Source organism: Nycticebus coucang, chromosome 1, assembly GCF_027406575.1.
Source record: "Nycticebus coucang isolate mNycCou1 chromosome 1, mNycCou1.pri, whole genome shotgun sequence".
In the NCBI taxonomy this organism is placed as follows: domain Eukaryota; kingdom Metazoa; phylum Chordata; class Mammalia; order Primates; family Lorisidae; genus Nycticebus; species Nycticebus coucang.
The window spans coordinates 189,008,544-189,024,197 of NC_069780.1; the positions used below are offsets into that span (position 1 = coordinate 189,008,544).

The window sequence follows — 15,654 nt, forward strand, 5'->3', positions numbered from 1 at the left end:
AGCACATAATAAAAGTATATATAACCAACATTAACTTAAAATTTATATATCTAATAAGAGCCTTAAAACAAATTATGCCTTTACTATTACTTAAACACAAATGTAAAGAATTACACTATACTAACATTCCACAGATAAGATGAAGCAAGAGGAAGCAAGTAGTTTTCGCTGATAACCACTAACCTTTGTTCTCCTTAAGGGCAGGATATTGAAAAATAGTAATGGATAACTACCCACGTTTGCAAACTTAAAATATAACTTGTAAAAGTCAGCAAGTTGTAAAAATACTTTGTGTAACCTGTAATGCTTTGTGTAAAATGTATAAATACCAACTTCTGAACTCAGTAAAACGCAGCTGCATACTTCACCCGTAGTGTGCCAGACTGTCATTTTCCTGCGTCGACCTTTCAACCAACCTGACTCCGTTTCCCTGCTTTCCCTCGGACTGAAGCCCACCGACAGGGTGGTCCGCGGCATCAGAGACTTCAGGCTGTTTGAATATATAAAATTGCTTCTGTCCCCTTCAGCTCTGCCATTTTGACCTTTAGAAACCATAAATGTGTGCAAGTGCACGTTAATGTCCTCCTTTCTCCAGGGGAGGAATCAAGGAAATTTATTTTAATTAAAAATAGATAACATGAAATTACTTTTAACATTTACTTTTAATATTTTCACATGATCTGATTAAAATATAGCAAGATGCCATTAACTGTGGAGAGCTGTCTTGAACTCAACACTTCTCTGTCAACCAAAATTTGCATAAACCAAGTACGATTCTCCCTTGTTTCATTCCAGGATGTAAGTTGTCCTCCGAAGAGTTTACTTGGGCAGGAAAAGCATTGCTATGAGTCCTTAAAAACTCATTCGTTACATAAATAATTTTTCATGCAAAGGCTGAACATTTCTTGTAATGTCCAAATCACATGGGTGAAATATTTGTACCTATGTGCAAAGGAAACAGCTAAGCACACTGCCTGTTTCTACATTAAAAACTGCCTTGAGGGAAACATTCTGATTTTAAAGTATGTTGCAGTCTTCAGGAGAAATGTAGTATTTAAAAAAAAATACAACTTTTCAGCCCTATAATATAGGTAGGTATATAATGACTTATTCGTGAATGAGTGCACAGAGGTGTTAGAAGAAAACGCAGCATAAAACCACTGTTCATTATTAATAGAGAGAACTGGTTCTGATGCCTAGATTGGGCTTTTATCTTGTTATTGATTGTTGGCTGATGAGAGCTGAGAGGGTCCCCATTGTGTGTTTTTTTATAAACAACGATTAGGCTCTGATAAAAATGATTTATTGAATTTTAAACATTCTTACTAACTTTCATGTTGTTTTTGCATTCTAGAGCCACTTACATGATTGGGCATCTATGTTTTATCTTCAGATAAAATTTCAATTGTTTCTTGGTTGGTTTGTCTCCTTAGGGAAATTTTTTTTATTATTATTTTAAGGTTTCCAATGAATTGCTTTATACAAGAAAAAGCACAATGTGATTGAATTAAACCTGGAAACTGGAATTTATAAAGTTATTGTTGGCATTCTGATTTAAAACAGTCGTTTCATTTGGCTTCAATGGTATGTTATTATATTTTATTTATCTTTAAGGAGGCATTAAAAGGCCATTTGTCCATTTCTCACACTGAAAGTAGACAAAAATCTTAGCGTTATTGTATGTATGAGGGTAGAGTTAGAGATTAAATGGAGGACAAGTAAAGCTTCCATCAGGCTGTCTTTCTTTCTTTTTGATTATGTTCTCTTGTCTTACCCAAATATCAGCGCAAGGTGAGCCACTGTGGTCGCATCTGAGAGACAAAGCTTTATGCAAACTGCAGCAGACAGTAGAGCTGAAATTTTTCTCTTACCCATATGACAGAGAAAAAACTCTACGGGAGTTACTGAATTTCATTTAGGTTGTCTTTTAGGTTGACTTAAAACTTTTATTTTTCTTAATAGTTTTTAGCATGGAGTGATGAAGGGCCAGAACATAGAATCTGGCTTGAGGAGGAATTATTCTTTAATTTTTCTCCTGCTCACCACAGTCCCTCATGTGACTCGGGGCAAGTCCCATCGTGCCAACCCCCTAGACGTGAGTTGCACTAGGCAGGAAGCATCTTTACTCATCACCAAGCTCTGCTGGACTTGCAATGCCACAGTCAGTGTTGTTGTGAGCCAAGCTCCCAAATGAACAGATTCCTCCCATCCCAGCTATAGCAAAGTCGGGGAACACTGGTTGACCATTGTCACCTTGCAGATACCTCAGGGTAGAGCATTAGATGGCCTGCAAACCCCCTTAACTCAAATCAGTGAAGGAACTGCCAAGCAGACTGCTCCTGGTCGCCCGAGAAGTTGATTCACGATTGTCAATTGTCATTCTTATTTGTATTTTGATTTTTATACCACTTGATTCTCTGGCCTGAGAATCCAGAGCATTTTAGCTTCTGCTTGCTTGAAGATAAAAGCAGAGGTCCTGTTCATTAATAATTTAATCAATATTTATTGAGTGCATATTACATGCCAGAAATTGTTTTAGTAACTGGAGTTACCCCAACAAACAAAACAGATATAAATCTTGGCCCACACGGAGTTTACATTCTGTTAGGGGAGTCAGACAACAATAAGATAGTATGTTATGAGGTGAGTTCCATAGTGATAAGGGCTGAAGACATTGAAAGCAGGAAATGGGTTAAGTGAAGAGAAAGGTTTGAGATTTTCATCAAGGTAACCAGGTGCATCTGACAGCTACGTGCTGCCTGTGGCCCCGTTGTTCTGCTCCACTCTGCAGAGCAGTATTGGAAGCTTTACACTGCTAGAACTTATTAGTGCAGTGTCCTGACTGCGCAAGGAAAAGTACAAGGCAATAAATACAACAGACACCAGACACTGGAGATTTTGTCAATTAATTTTCAAGGATGGGTCCATGATAAATCCATGAGGAAATGGTAGTATCTTCAACAAATGGTGATGGGAAAATTGGACACCTTTATGCAAAAGTGAACCCTAAATGCTGCTTCACATAGTGTACAAAACTTAATTGACGTAGATCTTAGACCTAAAGTTCAGAAAAAAAGTTATAATACCTCTGGAACAAAACGTGTGAGAAAAAAATTGCAAATCATTGAATTCGGAAAGATTTCTTAGGTGGGATCCGAAAAGGAAACACCAGAAAATTTGATAAATTGCAGCATGTAAATATTAAAAACACTTGTTCTTCAAAGGCACCATTAAGAAAAGGGACAAGCAAGCTAGAAGTCGTGTGGAAATGTTTGCAAAACATCTATTTGCTAAAGTTTTGTGTCTATCCTATATAAAGAAACACTTACCTATTAATTACAAGAAACAAATCCAATTTTTAACAAGTGGGCTAGAGATTTAGGCAGTTTACCCAATATTAACATCAAGTAGGGAGGATATCTCTATGCATAGCCAAGGGACGGATAGTAGAAAGACTGGCAATTCTGAACTGGAGTGCTAATGTGTTGTGATGGTGCAGACACTTTGGAAAACACATTGTTTCTTTAGAACTTAAATATACACTTACTATAAATCCCAGCAATCACACTCTTAGGTATCTCCCCAAGATTAATGAGCTATTGAATAATGTTTATAGAAAAATTTGTGCTCACGTGTTCACACTTGCTTTTTTTTTTTTTTATTGTTGGGGATTCATTGAGGGTACAATAAGCCAGGTTACACTGATTGCAATTGTTAGGTAAAGTCCCTCTTGCAATCATGTCTTGCCCCCATAAAGTGTGACACACACCAAGGCCCCACCCCCCTCCCTCCTTCCCTCTTTCTGCTTCCCCCCCATAACCATAATTGTCATTAATTGTCCTCATTTCAAAATTGAGTACATAGGATTCATGCTTCTCCATTCTTGTGATGCTTTACTAAGAATAATGTCTTCCACGTCCATCCAGGTTAATACAAAGGATGTAAAGTCTCCATTTTTTTTAATGGCTGAATAGTATTCCATGGTATACATATACCACAGCTTGTTAATCCATTCCTGGGTTGGTGGGCATTTAGGCTGTTTCCACATTTTGGCGATTGTAAATTGAGCTGCAATAAACAGTCTAGTACAAGTGTCCTTATGATAAAAGGACTTGCTTTGTTTTTAATGGCCCCAAACTGTAAACAACTCAAAAGTTCATCAATGGAAATGGATAAGTTAAGTATGTAAAATGGAGCATTATTGAGCAACCTACTTATACAGCTAACAAACCAGATGAATCTCAAAATTATTATCCGAAGTGAAAGATTCCAGATACATAAGACTGCACACTACTACATTATTTCATTATGTTAAAACCTTAAAGACAATCCTGGGGTAACAGAATACCTAGTAATGGTTGGCTGGGTACGGGAAGAGGGAAGGAATTGGACTACAATGGTGCATGAGAGAACATTTGAGCAGATATTTTATATTGTGAGGTGGTGGTGACAGGTTATGCATATATACATTTGTTCAAAGTCAATGAATTTTACATTAAAATAAGTAAATATTATTTTACCTAAATTGCACCTCATGAAGCTAATTTAAAAAATTATGTAAGTTCCAACTCTAGTGAAAAGGCATAGACTTGTCAGAATGCAGAAACCAGAAGTCACATTGCTTACAAAATAGCCTATTTGATAGAACACAATGACATATCTCCTTGGCACTAAGGCCAAATGTTATGTGAGATTTCTACATTGAGAAAGATAATAATGTGTTATGTAATGTAACAAAAGGTGTGTGTACATGTATTAGCAAAGCTACTTAAAGTCCAAGATACTCAGTCTCTAATGCCAACCCACCATATAGACTGTATTATTGTAAGTAAAGTTTTTCTCCCAAAATTATTTGAAGGACTAAGAACTTTACAGCTCAGGTTAACTTGGTTTCAGAGAGGTAGCGTATTATCTAGGGAATTTCTTCCCCAAACACTACATCACTCAAAGGTACTCTTGGGAGGAAAATATTTCTGACTTCAGTGTATTTTCCAAAAGTGTCATCACACCTGAGAAATCTTGGCTTGTGGGGTATTTCTGGATTTAGGTGACAATGTTAGTAGCTTCTGAAACCACCGAGAGGAAATGAGAAAGGTGCATGCATAGGTCTAGCCCCGGTGCTGTTAGTAGTAACACATGTGATACTTCTTTCTCCTTTTCAGGGGAAATTTTCTACCTTAAAAGGTAGAAAGGTGATCCTTCCCTTCCTCCTGTTGCTACAATTTGAAATGGAGCAATAAGAAGACTTGCGCTTTCAAAGCAGTGCTTTCCACTGGAACTTTCAGTGATGAAAGAATTGCTCACTCTCTATGCTAATGTGGTAGCCATTAGCCATGTGTAGCTGGTGAGGATCAAATTGTTCCTACTAAAGTCATGAATTTTTAATTTTATTTTGTTTTAATTAGTTAAATTAAACTGTAGGCATCTATTGCTGGTGTCTGCCATATTGGATGGCACAATTGTAGACCTTTGGCTTCTGGCACTACTTAATAAATATTAATGTTGGCTGTTGTTCCTCCACGTGGATGTTCTTATGCCCTGGCTTCCCTCTGAGTCAGTTGTTTGGAAAGCATCATGGTTCAAGTTTAAAGAGTACTGGACTAGAAACAGGAAAACTTTGTAATTCATAGGCTTTTGGTTTCCTAACTAGAAGTATAGAGATAATCAGTCCAGGCCTGGTTCGGAAGGTTACGGATGTCAGGAGAGACCCAAGCATGTTGTTTCATTCCATCGTCCTTACAGAGTTGGCGGCTGCTGTGGTTTGCATTTGATGTTCGGATGGCTCTGGCAGCATTCAGAGGTAGACAGTGGAGGGAGCTTGTGGGGCAACTAGGTTACTTACTCATCTGCTTCATATCAGAAGTCAGCAACAAAAGCATAGTCTTTTGTGGGAGCTATGTGCAGAATTGTTTGGATGGGGTGGCCAGAGCTATGTCACTGGCTGCCCCAGTAGTTGTGGGTGGAAAGCAAGTGTTTGGCAAGAGAGAATGGGAAAAATCACCATCTAACTTTTAAGTCCAGCAGCCTGGCACCAGATAGAGGTAAGTGAGTAACTGACTTCTGGTGCAACATTCAAAGGGTGACAAAACAGGCACTTAAGATAAATAATATATTGATGCAATATTTTTTAAAAAATCTGAATATCAAAAACTCCATGGTGAACAACTACCTAGATTTTTAAGGAAGACAAGATCAGTATAGTCTCTTTCCAAGCTCTCCTGAAGCTCTGATGTCTTTACTTGAAATGTTGATAGTTTGCTCACCATGGGCTTTTTATTTTTTATTTTTTTCATGAATTTAGAATATTACATTAATGTATCATTTACCATGCTTACTGAGATTTTTGGACTTTGTACTCTAAATGAGGTCTTCAGGCTGGGCACGGTGGTGCACGCCTGTAATCCTAGCACTCTGTAAGGCCGAAGCTGGAGGATTGCTTGAGCTCAAGACTTTGAAACCAGTCTGAACAACAGTGGGATCCCATTTCCACTAAAAATAGAAAAATTAATTGGGCATTGTGGTGGGTACCTGTAGTCTCAACTATTTGGGAGGCTGAGGAGGCAGGAGGATCACTTGAACCCAGGAGTTTAAGGTTGTGTGAGGCAGGTTGATGCCATGGCACTCTGGGTAACTGAGTCAATCTCTGTCTCAAAAACAAACAAACAAACAAAGAGGTCTTCACTATCCTTGCTGTTGTCCCTAACCTAGGTGTTTAAGAAAATTGGGTTCTGTGCTCCCTTGAGCACCACGTACACTAAAATTGGAACAATACAGAGAAGATTAGCATGGCCCCTGTGCAAGGATAACATGCAAATTCGTGAAGCATTCCATAGTGTTTTTTTTTTTTTTTTTAAAAAGAAAGAAATTGGGTTCTGTTACCAAGAAGGAATGATTCTGGGGCGGCTGATCTTGGCTCCACAGCTGTGTGGTTACTTCTGTGTGTTTTCTGGTGCCTCTGCCTTGGCCTCTCTCTTTATAAAGCCTGCTGGGTAAATGGAGCATACATTCTTTCTCGCGCTTTCCATGAGGGCTCCATCTGAACAGTGAGTATTCAATACATCTTTTAGGGAATTCCAACTAGGCTTTCTCTTAACAAGAAATGGAAAACTAAACCCAAGGAGATTATTCCCAACCAAATCTGAGATGCTCAGAAGAAAAGCAACACTTTCTCATGTATATTTTCTCAGATTTTAAAATAATGTTATTGAATACCTTGAAATTCAAAAGAAGATTCATGAAGAGTTTGGGAGAATAGTTATCTATTTTGTGCTTCTTATCCTTCTTATCCCCTTGAGATGGACAAGGGGAATTTGACTCTCTTTGAGAATGGCTAAGTATGTTCGCAAAAATTCACGTCATAAAATTGTGAAGATTATAATTAAACGAGATGGAAGCTGGTACAAAAATAATCTACCTTTCCTGTACTTTTAATTTCCCTCTATCTTTGGTTTGACTAAGTACTGTTTGATGTTGATAAGCTGTTTATTTGAAACTGTTTAAGCTCCTCCATCCCCTTACCCAAGGGGCAGGATAAAAGCAAGCCAGCTCTCACCAGGAAAGCTTTAAAATTCTATTAGAATGCTCCCTCCCTGAGCTTGCCAGTGATGCTCCTTCATTGAAAGTTTTACATGAAAAAAATGTCATCTAGATCCGAGAAGGCTGACTAATATAGATATGTAGTAGGAATTACATTTCAGGTCTATAAAATAAGTTTGTATTAAGGGCCGAATGCATTATTCACACCATTTATAAGATATAAGCTCTGCAATCTCAAAGGTGTCTGCACAGAATTGTTCAGCGTCTGCTGTGATTTAATTCAGATTTTAAAAGCTCTTGAGGGCAATCTTTGGAATTTAGGGGAAAAAAAGGGAAGAACATATGGAAATAATAAATTTACATAGTTAGTTGTTAAAGATGCCTGATATGAGAAAATTTAGCTCGGGAGTAAAAAGAAAGAGTGGGAAGATTGTAGTGAGCTTTGCATGTGCTTATCATTACTATTCTTATTTAAGACTTCCCCTTCCTTCTGAGCCAAACTTGAACACCCTGGTGTTTTTTTAGAAAACTTTTTTTAAAGCAACCAATGAAATACTGTGTTTCTCCCAACTATATCCTGCCTCCTCCCCTGCCTACTTCCATATGCCCAGTTTCCTCTGGCCACTTGAGGTGCCTTTTTAGTTTATGCTTCTGTGATTTAGCCATGCCCTGGCATGAATTAAAAACAGTTTTACCTGCAACTGGGCACCTGACCCTTTGCAGCTCTGTATCTTTTGACCAGGGCTATCCATAATATTCCATTTTGGGTATGTTTTCTAATTCTCAAAGTCTCCAGTTTCTTTTACCTCCATAATTGTGTGACGCTTCAGTTGATATCACCAGGAATTTAACATCCCAGGTGAGAGCAGGGTATCTGCCAGAGGATGTAGAACTCTATTATGTTGCAGCCACTCTTTATATAACTTCAGGCCAAGTGAAAACATCTGCTAGTTCTGGAGCTGTTTTTCAGCCAATCCTACCATCTTGCCTTCTAGAAGTTCTCTCATCTGGGCAATTTGTGTTTGGCCTATTCCTGCCTTACTGTAAAAGTGTGACCCCCCCTGTTCTACTGTGGTTGCTGGAGGCAGTGGCCGTTTTCTGTTTCTAAATGCAGATCTCTTACCACCACATCTGTCTCCCTGTTGTTTCTTTTTATCATCTGTGGAACATTAACTGGCCATTGTGCACAGATGAGGCAGGAACCACCTTCAGATGGAGTAAAAGAGGAAAGATGATGTCAGCACTGTACAGTGATTTCCTGTGTGCTGTATCAGCCCAGGCGTAGATTAGAAGGACTCACGCCATTTACAGTCTAGGCCAAGCTCCACATAGCCACACAAAGAAATGTCCAAAGAACCTAGCTTGGTTATAAGATTTCATAAAACATGCTGGCCTTATGACAGCACTTTAATGAGTGAGTTTTTCTAACCCTGTTAAAGGAAATAAAAACTCAAAAATAAGATGTATTCAAAAGTATCATGCTGAAATGAGGAGGCTGTCATTGAGAGACCCCAAAGGCTCCCTGGGGCTCCGGGGTGAGGTGCTGCATGGTCCCAGGAAACCTGTCCTGCACTTTGCACATACAAATGAAGACAAGAGTTGGAGGCTAAAGAGGTTCTGCTTTAACCGCCACTCCTGACTGCTGAAATCATCTCACATTTGATATTATCTAGCCTGGGTGCATACTACAGCGATTAGGAAGTGAGTGGGGCAGTAGATCAACTTTGTGTTCACTTAAGTTTGTCTGGGCTCCTTTTTTGGGTTATAATTAATGGTTAAATGAGATTTGTCTTAGTAGTTTAAATTCTATTTTTGGATTGCAGATGTAAACTAGAAAGGAGGGACTTAAAACTACCTATCTCTTCTCTTAAGCTTTAAGATGTTCATATTTATTAACCTGAAAAAGTTGGCAGGGCATTCAAACTAATCTTCTCTGTCCATTTGGGGGAGTGTTACTCGTTACTCTGGAATTGATGTAAAAACATAAAGAATTCTGTTCTTATGTAAGATTTCCAGCCCAACAGTGGACTGAGTTGAGGGGAGAAACCCCTCATCTTCCTACAACAGCATTAAAACAGAGACCACACTTAGGGCTTTGGCTCAAACAGTGCAAGAGCAGTTTACATAAGCAAAGCATCTGCACCCCTCTAATATTCTGAAATTAAAAAAAAAAATAGAGAGCAGCTCTGAAAGGACGAATGGGAATGTCCTAGGGGACAGAAATAATTAAAAAAAAAAAAAAAGAGAGGAATCAAGTGTGTAATCCTCAGTAAGGACCTGGGTCAAAGGGTCTTCAGGGCCAGGGCTTCAGGACATGCAGAACTCAACTGAGCAGAAACTCACCTCCCTGCATAAAGCTACAGGCCACCCTGGGCTGCCTGAAGTCAAAGTTCAGAAGAACTGCTTATCAGCCCCCAGGGGATGGGACAGAGCTGACAGTGGGCGGAAATCCTCTCACAAAGGAGAAATGGGAATACCGAGTATGCTCAGAGGGCTCCTGTGAGCTTCCTAAGGGAGTTTGTCCCTTCACGGGAGGAGCAGAGCACCAGAGCTTAGAATCTGCGGGCACCCTCTCATGTTCTTCCCCCTACAAGCCTGGATCAGGGACTTCTGACACAAGTTTAGGTCAAGAATAATTCAGAGTCATAGCAGACGCCCTAATGAGCTAATGATGGTGCTGAGAGTTGGCAGCCACAATCGGTATAGGACTCATACCCCAGATCCACAAATAGACCAGCTCCCAACAGAGTGTGAAACATTTAAGAGATACATGGGGTGGGGGGACGGGTGGCGCCTGTGGCTCAGTGGGTAGGGCGCCGGCCCCATATACGGAGGGTGACAAGTTCAAACCCGGCCCCGGCCGAACTGCAACCAAAAAATAGCCAGGCGTTGTGGCGGGCGCCTGTAGTCCCAGCTGCTCGGGAGGCTGAGGCAAGAGAATCGCTTAAGCCCAGGAGTTGGAGGTTGCTGTGAGCTGTGTGATGCCATGGCACTCTACCGAGGGCCATAGGGTGAGACTCTGTCTCTACAAAAAAAAAAAAGAGATACATGGGGGAAATCAGCGTGGTCAGAGCAAGAGACCCGGACACAGATGAGACAGAGACTAGACATAGTAAGAAAGAGTATTACATGTTGGGAGAACGTCCTGAGAACATCTGAGAGTGTGCTACACAGAGAGGGACAGATTTACCCCTACTGGAATTCAGAGTAGGAAATCCACTTCACTGTTCATCCAGAATTCATAACATGTAAAAATGGAGGACTCAGTCCTCCATCACAAAAAAGTGGAAGCCGCGATGTTGTCATTTCAATCACTTTCCCCCCTTCTCCATCACAGAACCATATATTCTTCTCTTGTTTTCCAGGAGGAATGGAAAGTATGTGATCTTGTGTAGACTTGAGCTTTAGAAGAGCAGGATTCCTGTCTTATTCATTGTTGTGCCCCAAACAAGTACTTCATAGATGCTGATTGAGTGGCTACGTATTTATTCCTCTTCTGTCAAAGAATTTATTACTCTCTCCAAGAGGATGAAAATTAATAGAAAACTAGGCATTCAAAATATAAACCATAGACTGATAATTATCAAATAAGAAGTGTTTATCATTTGGGTTCCTTTTGCTTTTTATCCCTTAGCGTTCTAGTTTTGTTGCACAAATAATGTAAAGAATAATACGTGGACTCAAGGCTTTTTCAAGGATTCAGGAATGTATACGTAAATACCGTGTTGCTCAGCTGAGTGTTTAGGATACTGTATATACTCAGTATGTGCTATCATTGGTGTGATTATTTTATTGCAATTTTCATCATCATCTGAAATAATATTTCTCAAGAACATGTACACATACTTCATCTCTTTTGGAAGCCATTGTCTTGTTAAGAAACGCAAGGTACTGGATTGAATAAAAATGCATTTGCTTTGGGAGACATTATTGAGATTGTTATTCTCTGGGGTCATTTCTCTCTCTCTCTTTTTTTTTTTTTAATTTATTTATTTTTTATTTTTTTGTAGAGACAGAGTGTCACTTTATCACCCTCGGTAGAGTGCTGTGGTGTCACAGCTCACAGCAACCTCCAACTCCTGGGCTTAGGTGATTCTCTTGCCTCAGCCTCCCAAGTAGCTGGGACTACAGGTGCCTGCCACAACGCCTGGCTATTTTTTGTTGCAGTTTGGCTGGGGCCGGATTTGAACCTGCCACCCTCAGTATATGGGGCTGGCACCCTACCCACTGAGCCAGAGGCGCCGCCCCATGTCTCTTAATCTACTCTCTGTAAACTGGCATTTATTTTCTCAATTGAATGTGGTTTGAAAATCATCTTTACTGATTTTTTAGACTATTAAAACATTGTCCTTTGAAATATGTCAGTCTGTCATATTTTTTAAGATTCTGCTTGCTGCTTTCCATCAGTGTTACTAACAGAATCTAATCCCGTTCCTACGTGTAATGCTCTGCGTGTTACCTCCAAGGGTAGGCACATACTTGATATCAACTGCTTTTGTTTTTTAAGTGGCTTTTATTTATTTATTTATTTTTAGTTACTTAATGGTCTTTGCTTTTGTTTAATTAGCTTGGTCCTGAAGATATGCTACTGCAGATTCTAAGCAGCTGATTTTAGATTGATGTGAGGGTAAAAATGATTGGGTTACTTTATTTGCATTTCTTAGGTCAGGAACAGGCAATTCCATTTATCAGTTGGCAAGAGACTTGAACAGAACGTTCTCTGAAGAAGACAGACGAATGGCTAACAAACACATGAAAAATGCTCATTGTCTCTAATCAACAGAAAAATGCAACTCAAAAGTACCCTGAGATATCACCCAACCCCATGAAAATGGCCCACATTACAGAGTCCCAAAGCTGCAGATGCTAGCATGGATGTGGAGAGAGGGGAACACTTTAACACTGCTGGTGGGACTGCAAACTAATATAGCCTCTAAGGAAAGAAGTATGGAAAATCCTGAAAAAGCCAACTTCTGATTAATTAATGAACCAACATTATGGGTGAGACAGAATGACCCACCACAGAGGTGATGGTATTGCATTTGGGAAGTAGTTCATGGAACTACCCAAAAAGTTCAAAAGCCATTGTTGAGGGATAATGTCATAGTTGAAATTTTTATTTATCCTGAATTTAAAAATAAAAAACAACAACAACAATTTCTTATTATAATTCAGTACAATGATAGCAAAAGTCCTAAATCTGTTACATAACCTTAGGAGAATCAACAATTACATGTTGTTGCGGAATAATTTTCTGATCATTGTAGTTCTGAATTCCACGTTATTCCGCCTCCTTTGCTCCTGTGGTTTTGGATCTTTGCAACTGGGTGGATGTTTTGCCTTTTAAGGGTAACTTTTTCCATGACTTTTTGTTTGTTTTTCCTCTTGGCAGCAGGAAAATAATCATTTGAGAGTTCTGCTAAAGAGTTCTGCTAATGTGGATACTCCCCTGTCTAGCAAGCCAACATGATATGGTGCCAAATATAAAGACGGAATAAGTTGGAATTGGTTACATTTTGAATTGTTTAAAAAGGCGGAAAATTAGGTGTGGAGGAATAATTATTCTAGGTGTAAAATTTATATCATGACCTCGAACAGAGAAAAAACTGACTCAGATTTGATAGATGTCAAATGTGTCACTCAACTCAGACTCATCCTGCTGTGATGTTTCTACTCTGGCCAGCCCATTCCTCTGGCCACTGTGTTATAAAGGGAATCGAATGGAGAAACATGAGCACAGCCCAGTACAGCAGTGTCAAGTTCCAAGAATGCTCCACACTGTAAAATAACACAACAATGAGTATTTACCAGGTGCCTTGCATAAAGTATGCCATTTAGGCTTTATACAAGTTGTATAAAGTGGCTATCTTTTGCCTCTTTATATACGGCTAAGGAAGCAGACTAAGAGGTCAGGTAACTGGGCCACAAGCCCATGTGCTTATGAAATGGAGCAGAGACTAGAATCCAGACTCTAAAATTCTACAGCCTCTAGTTGTTGTGGGAGGGAGCTGCTAGTATAGTGTCCTGAGCTCGCATGCAGGCCTGTGTGAGTGTGTTTGCCCGTGTGGTTTGGGTTCTGGCACCGAGCATCTGGGGGCCTTCCTGGGAGGGAAAGTGTGCTGTGCCCTAATGAACACCTTTTTCTGGTTAGCAGGAGTTTTTTTATACCCTTGTGGGTGACCATATTAACATGAGGCCTGCAAACTGGTGCTTTCTCCTTGAATCCAAAAGTTTTGAAGGAAAACTATCCCATCATGTACCATAATGCCGCAAAGTTGCCTTTTCTAGATTGCAGGAATATTCATATGACGGAGGACAAGAGGATTCCAAGTGTAGTTTGAAAAGCTCTCATTTAATGTCTGAAGTTCTGTCTTATTTTCCAGTTTCATCTCTTTCATCACAGAGTGGATACGTAGCGACTAACGTTCACTCGTCCGCCAGCGCGTCCCATTCAGCCACTCATTGAGCTGGCATCATTCATCTGCTACAATGCTGTGGAGAGTCTGCATTGTGGCAGCCTTTGCGTTAGGTGCTGGGAATGTAGGACATGGCACCCCCGGCCCTTTAGTGGGGAGATAGATACGCAGGTAAATTGAGCACTGTGTCCCAGAGCCCGAGAGGGCAAAGCAGGGCCACTGTGTGCACAGGAGTGGGCCCGTCCTCTTTCTAAACAGACCCACAGAGGGGCTCTGAGAAGCTGTCATAGCTGAAGTCTGAATGACAGGGAGCAGAGCGTCAGGTGAGAGAAAGGAAGTCACAGAGCTCTGGATGGTCCCTGGACCAGAGGGCCTTGTTGCAGCTAGCAGCCACAGTGCATGTCGGATGGCCTTGAGGAGCAGGCTGCAGGCAGGGAGAAGCAGTGTGGTTCTTGGTGGTTTGGGTTTGTGAGCTTTCATCTTAAGGATGCTGATGGGCCCGAGTCCAAGGAGCAGACTGTGGGCATGGAGGGTGAGCAACGGTGGGACAAATCCCATCAATGTCCCAAGCCAAGAAGAAGGCAGTGGGGGTGGAGGGAAGCCCGCCCACAATGGGGAAGCTGTGGTCTCTAAATGCAAGCTGGGGAGAGCATCACCCAGACACATTCCAGATGAGCCACTGTCTCAGTCTAATTCAACTAAAACCCAATGAACCTTTCTTCTTTTTATGCAAGGTGTCCCAAAGGTTGCCGTCCATGGGAAAAGTGGGAAGTTGTAGCGACATGTACCTTTATTTACAAAATATTCATTACAAAATTTTATAAAGTATTTACAAAATAGTCATAATTATTCATCAATACTGTACTATGTGACATGTGGAACTAAATCATTTTTGTCTTAAATATTTTCAAATATGAACGATCCAGACAATGTCCTCGTCTTTGCCAGGAGCATCAGATCACTCCTCTGGTCTCCTCAGTACCAGCCCCTCACACAGCCAGGAGTGGACCCTCCCTGGGGCTTTTCTATCCAGTTAAGTGTCAGCTTCTGGGGTGACAGTTCCCCCTGCCCTCCTTGGCATCCCAACTCAACATTTTAAAGGAGGTTTGGCAATATTTCCAGCATCTCCCATCTCTGGGCATCTTTTATGTAGTAATGTTTATGTTTTGGAAAAAGTAAAAATAGAAATGTTTATAACTGGTGGGGGGTGGGGAAGGAACTGCAGCAAGCTGCAGTCATCAGCTCCAACTCTGCTGGTCCTGTTTGTGAAAACAATTCTTGCTAATTACAGCCCTTTAAGGAGGACAGTATTATTATGCTGACCGTATGCAATTAACTTGACTTTTCTGCATCTGCACATGAAAATAGAACAAGTTGCAGCTTCCCCCTCCTGTATTCCACCAAGGACCATCCTTGGGTGGAAGCAGTCCACAGTCCGGCTTTCGTCTTTTCTTCAGGAGTTCTAAAATTGCTGTGTGGCATTAAATTTAATAGGCCTAGTATATCAAAAATAGGATTATAATTATGAAAAGTCAGTTAAAAGGAGGGTGAATGGTAAAATGAAATGAGATTTTTAATGGCTTGCCAAGAGTCATAATTAATGAGATGGAGATTTGACCATGTATGTGACCTTCAGGTAGGAAACAAAGCCCTTGAGGACGGAGAACGTTTTTTCAGGAGAGTAGGAGTCTCTACCTCCCAC

At 40.4% G+C, this 15,654-nt stretch overlaps 1 protein-coding gene and 1 non-coding gene across 3 annotated transcripts in view; both read left to right on the forward strand.

The window, feature by feature from the left end:
• Positions 1 to 15,654, forward strand: part of SEMA5A (semaphorin 5A) — a 475,532-nt gene that overhangs the window by 194,565 nt on the left and 265,313 nt on the right. The gene's annotated exons all lie outside the window — the stretch shown is intronic.
• LOC128592484 (U6 spliceosomal RNA) lies at positions 6,731 to 6,837 on the forward strand. The gene has a single exon (XR_008381883.1). It is a non-coding gene; the product is annotated as a U6 spliceosomal RNA (small nuclear RNA).